Source organism: Dendrobium catenatum, unplaced genomic scaffold (genome assembly GCF_001605985.2).
Source record: "Dendrobium catenatum unplaced genomic scaffold, ASM160598v2 fragScaff_scaffold_173, whole genome shotgun sequence".
Taxonomy (NCBI): domain Eukaryota; kingdom Viridiplantae; phylum Streptophyta; class Magnoliopsida; order Asparagales; family Orchidaceae; genus Dendrobium; species Dendrobium catenatum.
Window position 1 is genome coordinate 1,109,427 of NW_021318635.1, and position 21,707 is coordinate 1,131,133.

General features: G+C 36.3%; 1 pseudogene; it reads right to left on the reverse strand.

Annotated features, from left to right (window-relative positions):
• LOC110093583 overlaps positions 1-21,707 on the reverse strand; it is a 40,492-nt pseudogene that overhangs the window by 11,795 nt on the left and 6,990 nt on the right.

A 21,707-nucleotide genomic window follows, 5' to 3' on the forward strand; every position in this document is an offset into this window, starting at 1 on the left:
TTGTGTGCAAATATACTAAGGTCATGACCTGACTCTTACCTGCTAAAATATTTCACTCCAAGAGAAATTATGAATTCATTAAAAAATATACATACGCCACCGGATCCGCAACATGTGTAAAAGCGGATATAAGGCGTTCATAGGCCCTTAAAAGAAATCTTGGGCATTTTGGGCATTACTAAATGAAATCACTTGCGTCGGTTGCTTCGTGAAGAGAAGCATCTATTCGAATTCTTCAACCCCCCCCCCCTCTCTTTTAAGTCAACATTCTCAAAAGCAAATAATGCACTATTTCTTGGAGCCATAACACATAGCATGGCGCATATTATTTTAAAATTGCTCAAAGCATTAAAAATATGAATAATTTATCAATAATTCTATAATATAAAAGAAAATATCTTGAAAGTAAAAAAAAGTAATGTCATATACATAAAATAAAAAATCGCTTTAATAAACATGAAGATTAATGAAAGATAATCATACTAAAAAGTAAAGTATCATGACAAACAATGTAATTAGATCTATAGTAAAAAATAATCATGGTTATAATAATGAATGATATAAGAACAAAACATTAAATTTAGAAAAGTTGTGCTCAAAATATAAGAAACTGTTTGCTAATAGTTTCATATTCATAAAAAAATTAAACTAGTCCTATTGAGAATCATCACCATCGGCATAAATAAAAATAGTCTTAACTCCTGCATCATTATCTCCCAAATTATATCCTTTCTCATCACCCTCATCATTCCCTTATGCAACTATAAATGTGTTAGACCTATCTGAAGACTCATTTCATTTTCATTTAGAACAATCTTGAATGTTGTAATTCCTCAAAGACGCCACTAGCTCTCACAACATTACTCCGTATCAACTTTTGCTCATCAAATACTTATTTATACTTTTTATCCAACTTAACATTCATTTTCCCTGTTAACCACTATTAGCATCATCTGTGTTATTAAAAAAATTGAGACTCCAATCAAAGTACTATCATACCTCACAAAAATTAAAAAAAAAAACACATGCTTGATTCCCTTAAAAAAATTAAGAAAATCAATAAAAAAAAAAACCAGTGCATGCCATTTTGCCATTGCACATGTCACTATGAAATAGTCCAGAAGGTGTGTGCCTTGTTGTACTATGGCATTATAGTACAAGTACGCAACTACCCAAGTGGAATTTGATCTATTGATAAGAAAGCTTATTGCATGCAATAACATTGAGAGTCAAAGATGGTTTGTACCTTCAAAATTGCCGCCCGAAATAAGTCTGGACGAGCATTGATTGTTGAAGCAACTAGTAGACCACCAGCACTATATCCCCACCCAGCAAGCTTATCTTTATGAGCAATACCCTTTTCTATAAGAAACTCTGAACATGAAATGTAATCCATGATAGAATTTTGCTTCTTCAAACCCATTCCATCATGATGCCAATTTCTACCGCATCCACCACCACCTCTAAACCATAGAAGTCTATTAGACAACAAAACAATTGGAAGGACTTTCAAAAAAAAAAAAAAAAACAACTGAAAGGAAAAAGAGCTTAGTGTTAAAAATAAAGGAAAAATGAGAAGATAAAATCACATAGTAGGAAAATCATCCTTTCAGAAGACGGTAATGTTCTGTTCTTTTTCCTTTCCAAAACAGCAGAAAAAATAAAACATGTGTTGAACATGTTGGCTCATTTAAGATATCCTTCATTATTTAATGACTAACGTAAATGATGTTTATTTTCACAGAGGTTCGGTAAATAATCTCCTTAAATAGCATGTTTGAAATTAACTGAACAAAATTCAGTTGAAATAAGTAAAGAAAAAGCTCAGTTGAAATAAGTAAAGAAAAAGCACTTGTAACTTGAAAAAAAAAATAATACAAGAGAATATTGTGGAGTTGCCACATTACATTTACAACTTCACAACAGCATATAAGTTAAAATAGTTACAAAACAAATGAAAGCAAGTTGTTCACCCAATCCTTAAAAAACACCAGAACGACTAAATTTACAAAAGAAAAATATTCATATGTTGCTCACTAACAATGATAGATTGTAAGTTGCAATGTTACAAAAAGTAAGATGTCAACAAACAAAATCAAAATTGAGTTTCAAAAGGGTAACAAGTGACATAATGGTTTTATAATCATAAAAATGCTCTAATGTCAAATGTGAACATACTTTACAAAGCTAATAAACCTCAAATTACGTACCTAACATCAGCGTATGCAACCACCCAACCCCGATCAAGAAGACTCTTTAACTCACTTCTCCACCGCTTGTCTAATAACTCGCCATAAGCCCCGTGTCCATGAAGTAATGCAGGACTACCCTCTTGCTTGTGCCTCTGTGAATAAACAACAGTCAGTGGAACCATGACGCCATCCCTGGAAGAAACATCATAATACTCGCAAGCATAAAACTCAGTCAACTCATTCCATGTTCCATTTGAACTGTCAGCATCATCTGCAACATGGAAGCCCTTTGAGTTCTGAGGTTTCGTACTTATGGAAGAAGCAAAACCATATAATGTTTTTGATCTTTCAAGAAGCACATTTTGTTGCTGGACTATGTTCCAGTTTCCATTTAGTAAGTTCTAGTCAACTACAGCATCAGGCATCTGTTAAATCAAGAGAAAAGCACACTACATTATATAAAGTTAAGGACAACCAATTTATCATATAACACTCGAGTTTAGATATGCAAAAGACAAACTGACTGTATGGAAGTTAACAGAAATCCTTATCAGTTAACATGCAATTAAATACAAGTTCAGGTTCAGAGTCTCAGCCAAAAGAGAAACCTACACTCAAGACATTTATGTTGACGTTTAAAACTATTGAAAATCAGATATTATTTTATTGTTGCATTTAATACTTTTAATAATATAATTTTACTGAGTTATGTTGAAGTGGCAATGTAAAAACATCAAACATATTAAGTATCACGTGAGTTAGGCTTTAGTCCAAGGAAAACTTAAGTCATTTTGTCACCTCATCAAAAGTCTAACTCATACAAGCTTGATCAGTCTCTAATATGGTTTTATGAAAACTACAAAATGACGTTACATCGTCCAATGAGCTAAAAAAATCAATAAGTCAACAGCCCTTGAGTTTCAATGGAGAGGTATTGACGCTTGAAACTAGTTTCAAAGCATTTTCATTAAGTGAATAGCCACCCCAGGGTATTCTTATGATATTTTAATTTCTCCGTGATTTGTAATGCTTATAAAGATCAAAAATGCTGCAATGAAACAAACTTTGACGAGCTTAAATCAAATTTGGAGAAGTATCTCCTTCCTTGCAAGTTTGTTTGGTGACAACTACATTGACCCTAGCTTCGTGTCTTTGATCACCCTCTTTGGTGAGAGGTTTTTGTATCCTTCTTGATGTTAGCATTTTATTTATTTTCTTTGATTTATATCTCTTTCACTCGTCCTTTTGATTCAGAGTTGCACTCTTAACTCATTACACTCTCAGTGCAAGTTATCCGTGAAATATTAACACCACTCAAAATCTTCAAATACCAAACAGTCAGTTTTCCTTTACCTTCACACAAAATCTCCATATAAACACCCAAAATAACTCTTTAGTCTTATTCCTAACATCCTAAGCTTTCCAAAAAGTATCCATACTCTTCCTAAATCTCAACTTAACACCCTTTACACTCCACATAATATCAGCTTTCCAAAACTAAATCAAATTCCCGCATGGCTCAAAATCATAATTTGATGCTCAACCTCCCAAAAGTCCATTAACACCCAAATCACTTCAACAAATAAAGTGATTTAGAAAGAGCTACTATCAAATAAAAATAGCTACTATCAAATTCCACCCCCCACAACACCATTATACCCATTGCATCACCAATCCATCAAACTTGGTGATCCTAAGTATTGATCCTTTTTCTCCGGTCATCACTCTCAATCATAACCAAAATGTCTAATACCAAAATTTGGGAAATAAGAAAAACTACGCAAACACAAAGAACAAAAAAGAATAACCAAAAACAAAAAAAGATCAACACACAAGAATTTTATACAAGTTCACACAATTGATGAAAATGTCATGTTTTCATCATTGTCTGAATCGATTGTGGAGAATAACAATCCTAATTCCTCTTACACAACATAAAATGTCCTGCTTCTTTACAAAGAGATTTTTTTAGAGCTAAAAAAATGTAATAAAATTTCTAAAAGGCTCTTAATGAAACAAGAGTAAATAATGGATACATTTCAAAGGCTCTGCCCCAAAACCGCTTGGAGATATCTCCCCCTTCCAACCATTATAGCAATTTTACTACAAAGGTAGACCTACAACTAAGTGTGCATAATACATCTTTTTCATAAGGCAAAAATTGGGCTTTAGAATATAACACTTCACTATCCTCCACACCTAACACATGCACTCTACTCACTACAACTCTTGATTCAATAAGGGTCCCCTCCCCCCATCCCACAACTTCCTAAATACTAGAAGTTCGTCTCTTCCCACATCCCCTTTTTCACTATTTCTCTGGAATCATCGTGAAAGCTAATTCACTCTCATTAATTGAATAACATGGGAAGACTAGTCTCATAATGGATGTAGGAACCTTTGCCAAACCACTTTAAATTTTAGGTGTGGTTGTTTGTTTGTTTGTTTCTCTTTATAATTGACATGCATGAATTAGAAATTTTTGAAATTAAATTCAGGATCATTCAAACTCTGATTTCAATAAACTTCTAGTCGAACTGAATGTCTCAACAAGACGAACCTAACAATACTAGAAATTATTTGATCCAACTCCAAATGAGCTCAAATCAAACACTTAAATAACAATTGAAAACTTTTGAACATTGATACCAATTGACCACCAATTATAGCATTCTTATTGTCAAGCCGGGACGCTCGATGAGACAAATCTAACGAGCTCGTGATCACTCAATTATGATATCATTAAGGTATTTGAATGTTTAATAAACAATCTATGATTAAGGGGATCAAAATGTCCATCTCAAAAAGACTATAAATAAAACTCAACTCTCTACAAAGGGGGGAGCTTCAAGAGCTGAGAAAACTAAAGAGCTCTCTTACATTTTCTAGCTATCATCGCCGACGACCACCACCAATAATTGCTATTGCCAAACTTATGTCATTATTTAACGTTGTTTGGTTTAACTTTTTTTTGTGGACATAAATTTATGCAATCCCTAAAAGGGAAATCACATATTTATTCTAAAATAATCACATCATCTTATGAGAAAAAAATGATTTTTGTACTGCTTAATATATAGTGGACTATTCAATTGGGCTAGGCCGATAATTCTTTCCTTTCCGGGTTATTGACATAAAAATTTTCTAATCTCCTGCAACTTTTTAAGCACATGTTGAATTTTTGTCAAAAGCTAAGGTATAAAACACCAACTCTACTGAAGCAAAGTTTTTAGCACGTAACAATAATTATTAGTTCTTCATATCTCATTCCCTAGTAGCACAGATCAAACACCTCTTTAAACTCCTAAGCAACTTAGATTTTTATCACTAATCAGTCGAGTACAAAAGATTAGTTTATTTGTGATGACTAATGAATTGCTTTGTAAGAAGCACAAAATTTATGTACTCATCTGCTTAATGAAAACCAAATGATAAATTTGTCGAAGTTCAATTTATCAAGCAGAGTTAACAAAGATCTATAAGTTTACATTAGGGGTGTCAACTTTTGACCCGACCCGAAAACCCGACCCGGACCTGACCCGGAAAATTCGGGTTGGACCCGACCCGTTTTATAAACGGGTCGGGTTCGGGTTCGCAGATTCGACCCGTTTGATAAAACGGGTCAAGTCGGGTTGACCCGGCGGGTTGGGGGGTCAACCCGACAAAAACGGGTCGGGTTCGGGTTTGACCCGAACCCGACAGGTTGACCCGAATTGACACCCCTAGTTTACATTCATTTAAAGCATCAAGAAAATAAATGATCAAATCAAAATTAAATAGTATCAATTTTTTTATTTTAGCTTGCAATGTTCAATTTCAACTAATTAGGACATCCATGTGATGATGTAGCCCATGAGATCAGGTCGTACTCTCTAATATGATGAAATTACATAGTTTGATTTGCCTCTAAGACTTGGATTGCCTTAGAAGCTAGGTTTGCATATATCCATCATAGTTTATGGTACCATGTGCAGGGGTGCCGTGTTTTGATTTTAGAATCTACTTTGACTACTTTATGGTTCATGTAACACTTAGAAAAATTAAGTATCGTTTCTTTACATGTGCGGTTCTCTCAGCACACAGTAGTTGCGACTTTTAGAAAGCCTATGTTTCTCCCTGTAATGCATGTGTCATCCCCGTGGCTGTGATTTTGTCATAACTTGCATCTCGCTTTGTAGCATTTGTATGGGTCTTTCATCACCCCTGTTTTGACTTCCAATAGCACGCAATTTCCATTATTTTCATCATATCGCCTATTATTGAGCTTTGACCTGATCTCGAGGGTTCAATTGGTTTCGTGCATTATACTACCCAATTAAGTTTGAAGGGGCGGTTCAATTTTGGATATTGATGACAATAAATAGATAAGTTGAGCCATATAAAAATAATAATATTTGGTTCAATAAATCTATTAATTTTCCCTCCTCAATTTTGGGTGCTTATTGGACGATGAATTCGTTTGAATGCATTCCAAGTACTAAAAGCAATTCTATAGGGAATATATCCACCTACATCTACATAGGCCAATATTTTCTTCTATTTTTCCTTAATTTTTCCTTAAATATTCATTTTTATCAAAGAGAGTATTTCTAATATTGATCAAATTAATTACAAATCAACTTTCAACTGTGGTGTAAAATTTCAATTGACTTGATTTTTTGTGAGTTAAATTCCTAAAAAACTTTATTTGCTTTAATCCATCATTTCTATTCTTGAATTTTTTATCTTACACCGAAAGAACGAGTCTTCAATCCATGAATCCTAGTTCATTTTACGACCTACATCAAGTGCTCACAAAGCCAATCAACTAGCTTATTAAATCCGTCTAAATTCACAACCAAATAATTAAATAAAATAACTTAAATTCAATCTATTCAAATTTAGAATATATGATATTTGCATTATTTAGAAATATATGGTTTTTCCTAATGAAAAGAGCATTTGATTCATTTAACATGAGAAATATTCAAGATTCTTTAGCCATTAAGATACATGCCCACCAAGCTAAGATTAAGTGGAATAAAAGTCATTCTGAAGTTACCCATCTCAAAGTATTTAATTGGTTTAAGTTCTTGAGGCTCAAGCAACTGTAAATTATATTTAGTAAGATGATGAATGAGCTATGTAAAAACTGCAAGAAACTCAGATCATGCCATTGACAACTTAAAACCATCTGGATGACTTTAAAGAAAGCATGTCATACCCAACATTTACTATTAATCTAAAGCAAGAAATAGTCTTAAACATAATTGCTAACATACCACTGGCGAGGAAATTGTAAAACGCATAATGGATGAGTAATAGTCATAGTTGGGTCCAGATTGTATCTGACAAACATGATTTGGAAGTGGCAGGAAGCATGGATGGAGACTTTCCAAATGCGCAGGTCCCTGCAAATGGGTGGCAACATTAAGTGAAGACAATTATTGAAGTGGGTAATGCAAGATCTCTCACATAATTCACTAATATTTTGTAATACTCAAAAACGTAAAAAGATAAGATCAAAATATAACTAAAAATTTTCTTCCAAATTTTCTCATTGCAAGGAAAAAATTAATTATTTTTAAAGGTTCTACATTTAAATTAACCATTTGGATATGTGTGCGCGCAAATATATATATATATATATATATATATAAGTTTATATAATTATTTTATTAAATAACTCATTTGTCCTAAAGTAATATATCATGCATTTGCTTTTCACCTAAAGCTGCAAGCAACAGCTGCTGCATATAATGGATGGTTGTGGTGGCTTAAGGAAATTTTATTTTATTAAACGCACAGCATTAACCCATCCTTATTTACTGTAATAAGCAAAAGGCCAAACAAAGGCCGTTGGAAAAGGGGTAAACCAGAGCGCTAAAAGCTTGTTTTTATAAGAAAATCCATATTTTGTGTTGTTTTTTCGCAAATCAAATTTGATTGGAGATTATTAAGCTTAAGAACCTTAATGACATTCCAAGCAAATATGTTTTGTGACAATCCAAGCAAACATGTTTCCAAATCACTTCATCTAGTTTTGTAAGAGTTAGGATGGGTGTTGAAGGAGAAACCTAAAACACTATTACTCAAAATGAAAAACACACTCCTCGGCATTATTAGGTAATTAACTTCCACTTCAATGAGTAAAATGTTAGGCCAGTTCAGCGAGAACCCTGAACCGGCTCAACTGGCCAAGTGGCCGGCCCGACATGTCTACAGGAGGCGGAAGTTTCCGCCTCCCTCTCCTAATCCCACCCAGTGGGCGGGCCCCACTGCTCAAAAATAATTTTGAATTCAAATGGAGGGGGCGGCAAGGGTATTTTGGGCTTTTTATGTATTTTTATTAATTGTTTGCTTTAAGTATGAGAGGGAGATTAGGGTGAAAGGACTTTTGGAATTATTGAGATTATTTCTCTCTTGTTGTTCTTTGGGGTGCTAGGGCTCTAGATCTGAGATCTAGAGATTTGGAGAGTAGGATCCTCCTCTCGAATAAAGGATCTTTGTATCTTTACTATTTTTCTTTCATCTACTAGTAAAATACAAGTTGTTTCTCCACTAATCTCTCAGATTTGCTGTTTTTTCCATTGTTTTCGCTATCATTTCTGCTGTGGACAGCAGGTTTCATTGAGAATAGCTTCAAAAGTTGTTAGGAAATACTTGATCAAGTATTTCCTATCAAATTGGTATCAGAGCAAGTCTTGGGACCAATAGTGGGCTGTTTTTGACCAATTTCAGTGGCTGAAATTATACCGGCAAAGGAGAAAATTGCTGAAATTTTTTTTCAAATCTTGAGATCTTCTCATAAATTACAAGCCGTAGGAGATGGCGGCTAAGAAGGTGGGTGCTTTGGAGGAGAGGATTGAAGGAGAGATGAATCAAATAAAGGAGATCGTGGAGGAAAGAATGTCTTCCATAGAAGGGCAAGTGACCGATCTACGGGATATGATGAAGAAGATGTTGGAGTTTCAAACTCAATCGGTGGCATCTGATGCAAAAGGTCCTGCAGCGAAAAATACCAACTCTGAAATCCATCGAGAGGAAGAGGAAGTGGAAATCGTGGAAGGGAGCCGGGAAAGGCCTCTTTTGGAGCCTTTCCAGAGAGAGGAGAGAGGAGGAAGATATGGGGAAAGGGAAGGCTATGGAGGAGTGGAACCAAGAGGTGCTGGTGGGGAGCATCGGGGGGGTTATCATGGACACCAGGAAGCTGTTTTTGAAAACCAGAGAGGAGATCTTGAAGGGGGATGGGGGCATGGTAGAGCAAGAGAAGATCGAGAGACATGGGGGGGCAGCACATGGGAGAGGGGAAATTATGAAGGATTAAGGGGAAACGGCGGAGATCGGAAGGTGAAGAAATTAAAAATGCCCATTTTTGAAGGGGAGGACGCCTATGGGTGGATTTACAAGGTGGAGAGATACTTCGCCGTTAACAGCTTAACGGAAGAGAAACTATCGGCAGCGGGCTTATGTCTGGAAGGGAAGGCACTCTCCTGGTTTCAGTGGAGAGATCAGAGGAGACCTATCCGAAGCTGAGAAGAATTCAAGGACAGTTTGATAGAGCGTTTCCAAACCGACCGGGGAGGAGACTTCTACGAGCATTTCTTTGCCCAAGTGCAGGAGGGGTCTGTGGCTTACTACCGAGAGACATTTGAGCATCTAGCCAGCAGGGTAGAGTGCTTGTCCGATACGGTGCTGGAGGGGAACTTTATGAAGGGGTTAAAGGCGGAGGTTAGAGCAACAGTGAAGGTTCTGATGCCCAGGGATCTAGGGGAGGCCATGAAGCTTGCACAATTGGTCGAAAATCAAAAGAATCTGGAGAAGGGAGCTAGGAGCAGCAGCTCAGGAGGCACTTACAGGTGGACGACTACCCACCCAGCCCCCAAGGGAGCATCCACAGAAGGAATGAAAGAAGTTCCAAAAGAAAAAGCAACATGAGGAGAAAATGGGGGGCAGTTCAAGAAGCTTACTAAGAAGGAAAAGCACGGGAAGAGGACAAAAGGACTGTGTTTCCGATGTGACAAAAAATACGTGCCAGGACATAAGTGCAAGGATCGAACTCTTCAAGTTCTCCTCGTTTATGAAGACGAGGAAGACGAAGAGGGAGGGGGAGCGGTTCTGAGGTGGAGGAAAAGATGCATCTGGATGTGGCAGAAGTCTCTCTCAACTTCGTAGTGGGATTCACTCCGAGTCACACTATGAAGGTGAAAGGAGATATAGCTGATCGTGAAGTTGGGGTGTTGATCGATAGTGGGGCAACCCATAATTTCATTTCCACCCAGATTGTAAAGCTGCTGGGGATGAAGTTAGTAGATACATGAGGCTATGGGGTGATGATGGGCACGGGGAAGGTAGAAATGGGAAGAGGAGTCCGTAGAGGGGAGGTGCTGAAGATCCAAGTATCCAATTGAAAGAAGACTTCCTTCCCCTAGAATTGGGAAGTACGGATGTCATCATAGGGATGAAGTGGTTGCAGACCTTGGGGGAAACCAAGATCAATTGGGGTACTCTGAGGATGGAGTTGGTGAAGGGAGGAAGGAAGTGGGTGATTCAAGGTGATGCGGGGCTGACCAAGACAGGGGTTTCTCTCAAATCCCTAATCAAGATAATTCAAGAGGGGGAAGGCTATTTGGTGGAATTACATAGATTATAGGGAGTGAGTTTGGAGGAAGGGAGAGACATACCCCTCTCTGTACAGCCTTTGATCCAAGAATTCTATGAGGTTTTTCAACCATCTCTAGGGTTTCCACCACCCAGGGAGCAGGAGCATACCATCACTTTAAGGGAGGGAGTGTCACCTGTCAGTGTACTACCTTACCGTTACCCTTAGTTTCAAAAAGACGAAATAGAAAAGTTGATCAGAGAAATGCTGGAAGCAGGGATCATCAGGCCCAGCACTAGCCCTTTCTCTAGTCCTATTCTATTGGTAAAGAAGAAGGATGGCAGCTGGCGGTTCTGTGTAGACTATCGCGCACTCAACAAGGAAAGTGTACCTGATAAGTTTCCCATACCAGTGATTGACGAACTGTTGGATGAATTGAGTGGAACAATGATTTTTAGCAAGATCGACCTGAAATTAGGATATCATCATATTCGAATGAAAAAAGAAGATGTACCCAAGACCACCTTTAGAACCCATGAGGGCCACTACGAGTTCCTAGTAATGCCCTTTGGCCTCACCAATGCCCAAGCCACTTTCCAGGCACTCATGAACACGGTCTTCAAACCGTAGCTCAAGCGATTCATTTTGGTATTCTTTGATGACATCCTAGTGTATAGTAGGACAGAGGAGGAGCATTGGGGGCATTTGAAGCAGGTGTTAGAGATTCTTCAAGAGAACCAGTTGAGGGATAATTTGAAGAAGTGCTGCTTCGCACAAGCCAGTGTAGAGTACTAGGGGCACATGGTATCTAAAGAAGGGGTAGCTGCAGATCAGTCCAATATTAAAGCCATGTTAATGTGGCCACTGCCTAAAAATATGAAAGCATTGAGGGGCTTCCTAGGGCTGACAGGATACTACATAAGGTTCATGAAGGGCTACAGTACCATAGCATGGCCACTCACTGAGCAGTTGAAGAAAGATGGATTTCTATGGGGGGAGGCCGCCATGGCAGCATTTGAGAAGTTAAAGAAAGCCATGACCACAGTGCCGATCTTAGCTCTACCAGATTTTACTCAGGTCTTCGTAGTTGAGACAGATGCATCGGGGTATGGTTTAGGAGCAGTGTTGATGCAGAATCATAAGCCCATTGCTTACTTCAATCAAATGCTGACGGCAAGAGCCCGACTGAAATCGGTCTATGAGGGGAATAGATAGCAATTGTGTTGGCCATCCAAAAGTGGCACCCCTACTTACTCGTAAGACATTTCATAGTCAGAATAGATCAATGGAGCTTGAAATGCTTGCTGGAACAACGAATGGTGACAGAAGAGCAACAGAGGTTGCTATCAAAATTGGGGGTATGATTTTGAGATCCAGTATAGGCCAGGGGTAGAGAACAAAGCGGCAGATGCCCTGTCTCGATGCATGGAGGAGCTGCAGACAGTGGCTGTATCAGTCCCAATGATACTAGATTGGGAGGCCATCAGGGAGGAGAGTGCTGGGAATGAAGAACTAGGCAGGATCAAAACAGATTTATTGAAGGGAGAGGGAAACCATCAAGGGTACTCATTAGAGGGGGAGAGATTATTGTACCAGGGGAGATTTGTGTTACCCAGAACATAAATTCACATTCCACAGTTGCTCCAGGAGTTCCATGGGATCGCAGTGGGAGGAGATTCTGGAGTGCTAAAGACCTACAGGAGACTGGAGGCAGAACTATACTGGAAAGGAATGCACAAGGATGTGGAAGAGATGGTGTCCAAATGCGACGTCTGCCAAAGGAATAAGTACCTAGCTATGTTATCCCGAGGGTTACTGCAGCCCTTGGCTTTACCAGGTCGAGTATGGGAGGAGGTATCTATAGACTTCATTGATGGGCTTCCCCGTTCTGAAGGATTCACTGTGATACTGGTGGTAGTGGATAGATTGAGCAAATACACTCATTTCATTCTTTTACGCCATCCCTATACTGCGGTAACAGTAGCGTCAACCTTCATCAGTGAGATAGTCAGATTGCACGGGGTACCAGAAGCAATAGTATCCGACATGGATAAAGTATTCCTCAGTCATTTCTGGAGAGAGTTGTTCAGATTGCAGGGGACAGTGCTGAAAAGGAGTACCGCTTACCACCCACAAACGGATGACCAAACAGAAGTAGTCAACCGGAGCTTGGAAACTTATCTGAGATGCTTTGCGTCGGAGACGCCTAAGTTATGGGTCAAATGACTATCATGGGCCGAGTATTGGTACAACACATTTTCATTATGCTTCTCAAATTACCTCGTTCAAGGCGTTGTATGGAAGGGATCCACCCCACTTGGTGAACTTTGGGAGCAGCAGCACTCCAGTTTCCTCAATAGAGGAGTTACTTGGAGGAGAGTGATAAGATACTGGAAGAGTTGAAAAGACAGCTGTTGCGAGCTCAACAGATTATGAAGGAACAGGTTGATGGGCATCGGAGGGACATCAAGTTTGAAGTGAGCGAGAGGGCATTCTTGAAGCTCCGACCATATCGATAGAGAACGATCGCCAACAGGAGGAATGAGAAACTTGCTCCATGGTACTTCGGTCCTTATGAAGTACTGGAGAAGATTGGAGCCATGGCATATCGTTTGAAGCTACCACCGACGGTGAAGATCCATCTTGTTTTCCATGTATCTCAGCTGAGAAGAGCCATCGGAGATTATGCTACCAGTTCGGAGTTACCAGGGACACTAACTGATGAGATGGAGATGTTATTGGAACCATTGAAGCTTATGGAGGTTTGCCAGAAAGCAAATGGAGATACATAAGTCCTGATCAAATGAAAGAACCTCCCTGACTACGAAGCCACATGGGAGCCATACGAGCGAATTACAAGACAGTTTCCTGATTTCCACCTTAAGGACAAGATGGTTCTTTGGGAGGCGGTATTGTTAGGCCGGTTCAGGGAGAACCGGCTCAGCCGGCCAAGTGGCCGGCCCGAAATGTCAACAGGAGGCGGAAGTTTCCGCCTCCCTCTCCTAATCCTGCACAGTGGGCAGACCTCACTGCTCAAAAAAAATTTGAATTCAAATGGAGGGGCGGTAGGGGCATTTTGGGCTTTTTATGTATTTTTATTAATTGTTTGATTTAAGTATGAGAGGGAGATTAGGGTGAAAGGACATTTGGAATTATTGAGATTATTTCTCTCTTGTTGTTCTTTGAGGTGCTAGGGATCTAGATCCGAGATCTAGAGATTGGGAGAGTGGGATCCTCCTCTCGAATAGAGGATCTTTATATCTTTACTGTTTTTCTTTCATCTACTAGTAAATACAAGTTGTTTCTCCACTAATCTCTCAGATTTGTTGTTTTTTTCACTGTTTTTGCTGTCATTTTCTGCTGTGGACAGCAGGTTTCATTGAGAATAGCTTCAAAAGTGGTTACGAAATACTTGAAATCAAGTATTTCCTATCATAAAATTGGTCATTCATAGCATAACCCGCTAGTAATCAACATTTTCCCATACCACTTTTGAGATACAAAATCTTTCAAATCCTAATATTCAAACATGAGGGTTGTAAGGTTTTAAGAAAGAAGATGACTTCTTATAGAATAAGATTTTCTCTCACTAGAACTTCTCTATGTTAAGGTTTTCCAAATTTGGAATTATAATTATGAGTGTTAGCCAGGTTCACCATATTGCATGAGCAATAATCATCAACCTTCTAATCAATCAAATCCTCAATTAATGTTGCGCAAGCCTCATAAAAAAACTCGAGCCATAAGCATCGAGGCGTTTTTTACTGGAATTGCGCATTGGCGAGCCTCATATTGCGCAATTTTAAACCATGCAGCACACGAGTCATTTATTGAATTGAACCCAAGCTGGCTCACGAGTTAACTAGACTCGCTTAGATCTCTAGTTGTCCGCAATTCGACCATAATTGAGTGCGAAGAAACCGACCTTCAAGACCCACTCAAGCCCAATACTTTAGCAATGGGAAAAATTATACTTTCCCAACATGGCTAGTAGGAGTTGTAGACTTCAAAGTCTCCTCCTTTGAGAAGTAAGATCTTAGTAAGCCAAGGAGAGAACCTCATGCATTTAAAAGTTGTTTTGAGTATAATTTGCTAATAAAATTATTCCTTTTTCTTGGCAATTAGATGAGACTACCGTTAATGATTTTAAATATTTATCTAAGGATCTCGACATGAAGCATAATGGCAACCCAAATAAATATTTAAAAAATATCCAATGTCTTTAACGTTGGCATCAAGCAAAATTTTAGCAATCTTTAACATTGGAAATTTAAATGTATGCCATCTCACAGGGGTTATCAAAAATTCTAAAATATCAAATTTTAAAAATACCTCGTCTTATAGGACAACTTCTATATAACTTAGAAATGCTTCCTTGTGTTACAAGAGAGTTTTAGAAAAATTTAGACATATATAATGAAATATAAAAATAATGTGCTTCCTATATTTTATGGGAACTAATACATAATAACTATTGATTAGGTCGTTATGCATAATATATTCTTAAATACAGATCATTAATTGGTGGCATGGGTTTTTGATCTTTCAAAATAATAAGTTAATAGGCCCCTCCTTGATATGTCTTCTTGATGGTGAAAGGCTTTCTCAATTAGCCTCAAATTTGCCGTCAATTTTTAAACGAGAAAAAATTGGTCTTTCCAGTGCCATGATTAATTCTCCCTTTTGGAATGTACAAAAATGCATCAAATAGACAAAAGATATAGACAACCTTGCTTAACATATTTCAATTTTTTGTTTAACTTAGGTTTTAATCTCATTAAGTACATCAATTCTTTCATTCACAAACGAGCAATTTGCTCTTGAGTGAGGTTAAATTAAATAGATACTCAAACTAATGGCAACTCAACCTCAAGTAGTAATATTACTTTAACTACAAATGTTAAATATTAGCTTTAGTTGGCATTTCATAAGTAGGCCAGTATACCAATAACACTTCTATCATATTTGTATATCATTATCTTTTATTCTTAATGAGTATCTTTTTTAATAGCTTAATACATGTCATGTAGAAAGCTTCCGCTAAACCATTTCCAATTGAACAATAAATTATAATTATAATCAATCAATTTTATGTCGATTGCCAAATCTTTAGAGCTATATACTTTTAAAAACTAAATCATTTCTTAGATGACACGATATAGCACACCAGAGTCTGTAAACAATTTTGTGGGAAAGGAAATTGATAAATTACTTGATAGCAACTTCTTTGAATGGAGTGGATTCAACTCATTCGGAAAAGTAATAACTTGTTATTAAGCTGAAGCGGTATACAAAAGATGATGGTCAATTGATGGGCTAAAATATATCAGTGTCCCAACATTCAAATGGGTAGGATGCTACCATTAGATGTAATAGATTTGGAGGTTGTGTATTACATAGTCATAGACTTAACATTCATTGCACCTTTTGGTATCCTTTTGAGATCTAAATAGGGTGCACCATAAAATCCTTCATGAACTTCAACTACGACCTTCTCCGCCCTTTTAATACCCAAATATCATAGCCAAATTTGATCGAATGATCTACGATAAAGAGTATTATTAACAATAGCATACCATAAAACTCTTTTTTCTATTTGTAAGGCATAAAATTTGTTTGTTGGTAATTTGTCTTATTTAAAGTGGTCAATGAAAGATCATCTCTAGTTGATTTGGTCATCTATCATAAAGGTATCTTGTTATAGTTATTAAGTTATCAAAGGCATGTGTTCTCCTTGAATAGTATAAAGCTCCTCTCTTTGGTTTTGAAAAATAGCTCATGACAAATAGTGAGAAACAATTAATGTTATATATAATGTTGGCTTAAATTTGATGACCCATCTACCTGCAGAATTTTATATTTACTTGTTTGAGAACTCGCGAGTGTGGACACCAATCAACACAAGCTAATCATTCATATTTATCATTTCTTTGGTCAATTTAGCTAGGGTGTTTGCCTTATTATTCTGAGCTTGAAAAATTTGAGTTAAAGTGACATATTGAATTTTCTTCATAAGCTCAAAAACTAACTTATGATAAAAGGTAAACTCAGGATTATTAATCTTATAAATACTTAATACATGATTTATAATAAATTGAGAATTAATGAACAAATTAAAATTTTGAATCCCTATTGAAATAGCTATCCCAAGCCTACTATTAAGACTTCAACTTCAACTTCATTATTGGTGCAAATATAAGTCAAGCTAAATGAGTATCTTATGATACCTCTGAAGAATTTCTTAAATGCTTATTCTTATTTTAAAAAAAAGTACTATATCTACAAACATATATATGCTAAAGAAGTGCCTGATAAACAGGATTAGAAATGAAATCATAGGAGAATAATTCTTTCTTAAAATTAGGAAATAGAATTGTAAGTGAAGATCATAATTGATATCCCATTTTACTCCTAAAAATATTTTCCTAAAATAAAAATAGAATCATAGAAGAAGATCGCAATCGATCTCTCGTTTTATTCTTAAAAATATTTTCCTAAAATAAATTCCCTAACTTTGACTCTCAAATATTCAACAAACTCCATCGAATGTTATAAAAAAAAAAGACCAACGCCAGTTCACAACTTAAGAAGATTTGAAGGTACGGCCGTTTTGACTAACAGTGCATCAAAATATAACTCCAAGATTCGCATATTTTCTTTCCCTTGAAAGAGCGTAATCTATTCATCAGGTAAATTAACATTGAGAGGCGAGTCTGCGAGAAAAGATGCACAGCAAGAAGGTCTGCTAGAATTTACCCTTTCACCGCCTTTTAGGGAACATATGTATTGTCAAATTATAGGAGAAAGACTCGCCATCTAGCCAAGCGGCAAGTCAATGTTGGTTTGGCCTACAAGAACTTCGATGAGATCAAAGTGATTTTAAAGTGTTAGAGGGGATAGGAGTATAATGTAGAAACCACCACTTGTGAGGTCTATAATGTAGAAGAGTCTAATTTTGGGGTATTATTCAAAAAAACAAATTGGGGTATATTACATGTCAAATAAAAAATTGATGAACTAATTACATTACAGACCTCACAAGTGGTGGTTTCTTTAACGTGTTAGAGGGGAAAGGAGTAACTGTGAATTTATATTTCAATTTTGGCAAATTTACTTCATTTTCCTTAAGGAGATATATCACGTCTTGCTTGCATAAACGGGCTCAAACTCAAAATCTCATAATCTGAGTCTAAATAGCCTTCTTCATTCTTCGCTTTAGTGAAAGGCTTGCATGTATATTTGCGTTTGATAAAAAATATGGAGAAAAAAAGATTCATGTTGTCAATCCCACGTAGTGGGATAAAGGCTTGATGTTGTTATTGTTTGTTTTCTAGAAATATCATATTTTTTTCCTCTGAATTACTTCCCAAGTGAGGAACAACTCTCTTCTTCTTGAATGGAGCATTGGTTAGTTTAAGATGATTCCTCACTAGTTTTTTTCTTCTTGTTTGCTTTTTATCATCCTCCCTTTTAGGTTGCTTCACAGCACAGCCTTTGAGGATGATGTTGCAGCTATAGAAGATTGTGTTGACTTCAATTCCTTTGGAATGAAGTTCAGACAACTTGATAGTTTTGTGCTTCGTGTACATCAAAAGGTTGTATATCACCAACAATCCTAAACACTTCTTCATCCCTCACATACTTCAAGCACTACAACAAAGTAAATGGAACTATACCAATGTTGATAAAGCCATGGTTGGCCTAAAAGAGCTTTGAATGACGTGTTAGAATCGACCACATAACATCTAGCTTTCGTATATAGCTATCCAAAGAGAAAGAATGAATGATCCATGATCTCTTGAGTTCTTTCCTTAAAAAGGTGCACCACATCTTATATCTAACCGAAGGTGTTGAACATCGAGAGATAAAAACTTCAATGATTGAGAGTTCATTAGATTCACTGAAAAGCATGGGGCAATTAGGATTCAACTTACCGTGATGCCATCACACTCAATTGTAATATATAGAGGTTGACTATACTCTATTGTCCCAAGTAGGAGATCCTCAAAGAACATATTAATTGGTGTGTTATAGGTGTTTAAAACTTCATTCATACATTGTTTAAAGAAATATACTTCATAACTCTCTGAATCATCAGGACTTGACTTAAAATTTCTTGAAAATCCTTTGACATTGAGAGTGCTTCACAAACACTGAGTTGTGTAGGAATTTTTGCATATATGATAACAAATTGTCCACTCCTCAAGTTTGAAGTACACTTCATCAAATTCTTAGAGATTATTTCTTCATTTTTTACTATATCTTTCTCCATATTTTTATTTGATAGGCCTTTTTTGGTAGGGAGAGCAACACCAGCACCTCAATTGTATTTGAACGGGCACAGATAATTCAAATTCTGATAAAATAATTTCTCCATAATCGGCCCTCATCATTTCAAAAGATAAGTTAGTATGTTTAGAATCACTACTCAATTCCATGTGTTCCATGACTTCCATCCGTGAGGCCATTGTGGGTTCTGACTCAGTCCTTTCGGGAAAGCATAAATCCTCCGAACTATAGTCCGTCTAAAACACCATTAGACGAGACTCGAATGTTGCCATATATGAATCTCCTCTTTTTGCTAAGGTAGATCCTTTGATGTTACTCTTGCACATCATACTTGTTGGAGCTATTGTTCCTCTACTCCTACATTAAGTTTGAAAAAGACTTCATTGACAAACATTCGATGTCATCCAAATGACTCAACATGTTTTGATTTGGCTCTTCATTTTCTTCTCATTCTTCTTTCTCATTTACTTTGTCGATTTGAAGTCCAAATATAAAATTTAAAGCTTGATAAATTATATTGCTAGTTGATTATAATCCTCGAGATTATTAATAATCTTTTGAACTATCATATTCTTCTTCTTCTTTGATTTCTTCGATTCAGTTGGCTTTCTCTATTTGTTTGATAGGACTAAGATGGACCGCAACGAGCTAGCTTGACCGTGTAACTTTTGATTGGTAATCTAGAAGTATATATTTTTGAACTTGGCTTTTCTTTCAACTCAAATATGGGCTCGATTGGTGACTTCCACTTGTTGTCGAGAACTTCTCGAAGTTCTTTTAACATTTTTACTACCTTTTAGAGACCATGGTCTCCCATTCTTCACTTATTTTATTATTTTTTTCTTTCATTTCTTACTTGATGGATCGTATAAATAGGTCGTAACCATCTTTATTGATACTCTCTTTGGGTTAATTAGAACATTATTTAACAACACGAACTCACCCTTTCAATATTTTCTCTCTACTGTCTTTGAAACTATAACAATCTTCAATAGGATAACTAATTAGTTGGTGATGTAGGCATTAATTAGGATTAATAGTTTAACCTGTCGCTTCAACCCTTTTGCATTCTAACAATTATATGTCCACCTTAAGCACATGATAGAATAACTTAGTCAAAGCTCAAGTTAAAGCTCAAGTTCAAGACAAGAATGTCTCAAGCTTGACTTGACTCGTTTATACCTTTAGCCTAGTTTAAAAAGAGATCCTAGTTTAAAAAGAGATGTGGTATGCATTGTTTCATAATATAGAACTTCTAAATTGCTAGGGAAATAAATACAACACTAGGCTTAATACAACTTTGCATATTGCATATAAGCTTGAGGAGAACCTTAGTTTACCTGAAAAGATGATTCTATTTTTATAATGATTGATTATTTTTCTAAAATAATTCATTTTACTTCAAGACATAAAATTGTTGATGCAACTCGCATTATTAAATTATATTTCAACGACGTGGATAAATAGTAGGGGATACCTAAAAACTTGTGTCTAACATGGTTATAAAATTCATATATTATTTTAGGAAAACTCTTTCAAAGAAAATGGAAACATAACAAAAATTTATATTTCTTATCATCCACAAAATGTTGAACAAACTAAGTAAATAAAATTTAGGTGGTCTAGTATGTCCTTTTATAAAAGGCCATGAAACTTATTGGGATTAGATATTGCAAATACCCGACTTTGCTAATAAGTAATGTGCCAATAGGTCATGTTCAGCTGCCTATTCAGCCTATGCTTGATGAATTCAAATGACAAGAAGTAATCATCTCGTATAACCAAAATAAAATTCAAATGTAAGACAAAAGCTAGCTCAAGCGCAATAGAAGAAGCTCCGCGTGATATTATGAAGTCAAACAAGGAAGGAAAAATGCTTACATTCTTATACCTTTGTGTCCAAAGGCAGCAAAATTGAGCAAAGCCTATATCTTTTGTCTTCTTTCAGAACAAGCACCATATGCGTGTCACAGAAATCAACATCCTCAAGAGAAACAGCAGGTTCCTCGAGAATTACATTCTGAGTGGTGACAATGAAAAGAATAATGATTATATGTAAGAAATAAAAACCTTTCTCATTATTGAAGTCATGGATTTAGCAGGAAAATTCTATAAGAATTATCCTAAGAATCTAGCATCAAAACACACTTGAGCATATAAGTCATGGAAGTTATGCAAAATAGAATGAAAAACAGCTTTTATTTAACATGCTTAAAAATTATTTCCACTGATCATCATAAAGTATATGCATAAGTTCAAGACAACGCGACTGGCTTGAAGCACAAAATAAGCTTTATAAAAAAATAATAATTATAAAATCATCATTGTTTTCAACATTGGGAACTTGTAACATGGAGAGAAAGAATAAAATATGTTCTTGCTGAGTATCTCAAGAAGAGAGAGAGAACGTAGAAGACACTTGTTCAACAGACAAAATTTCAATTAAGAACTTCAAAAATCATACGTGGCAAGTTCAGTTTTTTTTTTTTTTGGAAAAAGAATAAAAAGCCAGTATCTACATTAGAAAGTAATTCCTAGACAATCACCATTCTCCATATGCCTTGTGGAGTACAAGCCCTTGCACATTTGGATCAACTATAAATTACTTGTTACTGATGAATCAAAAGTAGACACAACATAAACAG